Below are 1,226 nucleotides of genomic sequence, written 5' to 3'. Positions count from 1 at the left end.
TCTCCATGCTGTGTTTAGACTGGCATCTCGTTCCCTGGATGCAAATTCGTCAACGTATGCTGTTCCTCTATTTAGCCAGTTTGTTGCCGTTCTCAGCAAACTGAGGCTGAATTTGACACATCAGGATATTGCTTACAGACTGAATGTTGACCAGACAACATTCAGCCGATACTTTCATAGATGGCTTAATATCTTGTATATTCGATTAAGTCCTCTCGTGCAATGGCCTGATCAGGAAATATTGCGTCAAGTGCTGCCAAGGCAATTCAAGAGCTCTTTCCCGCGATGCATCGCCATCATAGACTGTTTTGAAGTTTTCGCAGAACGACCAAGCGACCTTAAAGCTAAAGCACAGTCGTATTCAAACTACAAGCATCATCAAACAGTCAAATTTTTAATTTCTATTTGTCCTACCGGAGTCATCACGTTCATATCAAGAGGCTGGGGCGGCAGAACGTCAGATAAATATTTGACTGAGCAATATGGCATTTTACGTAAACTTCTGCCGGGCGATGAACTGTTAGCGGACAGAGGCTTCAATATCGCGCAATCTGTCGGATCCTACGGGGCAGTCCTGAAGATTCCGCCTTTTACAAAGGGTCGAAAACAACTTCCGAAAGAAGATGTGGATTTAGCGAGAAAGCTATCGCGTGTCAGAATCCACATTGAGCGAGCAATCTCCCTTCTACGAGGAAAATACACTATTCTAAGCTCCACCGTCCCGATCGAATTCATCAAGTGTACCGACGGTTCGGGTGTGAGTATTCTGGACAAAATAGCCTTTGTAGGTTGCGCACTATGCAACTGTTGCGAATCTATTATTCCTGCGGTTTGAGTATGTTAATGTATTGCTATTTGGAAAGTGTCTTTTTCTTTGAAGATCTGCTTTGCCGGCACTCGGGGCAATACCATTTACCTTTTGGAACCTTTGACAGACGTAGGCATCGCTAATGAAACCACTGGATAATACAGGTACCATTTCCGCACTCTATCATATCTCCCTCGACGTCGTCTCTTTTGCAGAAGCAGTACTGTTCATCGTCTTGGTCTCCTGTATCGTCACCTTGTCGCAACGTCGGTCTTTGTTGCGTATACCATTTTCCTAACAATTCAGGCATTAAACCAACAAGGTAAAAATGGTTGACACGTTCAGTAGCGGTACGAACAAAATCGTTGTCCACCACAATTCGCTCAACGTGGAAAGCTGCAGGCGCCCAAACAATAAA

This window comes from Oscarella lobularis, chromosome 7, assembly GCF_947507565.1.
Source record: "Oscarella lobularis chromosome 7, ooOscLobu1.1, whole genome shotgun sequence".
Taxonomy (NCBI): Eukaryota; Metazoa; Porifera; class Homoscleromorpha; order Homosclerophorida; family Oscarellidae; genus Oscarella; species Oscarella lobularis.
The sequence above is the reverse complement of the archived record's forward strand: the minus strand, read 5'-3'. Positions refer to the sequence as shown.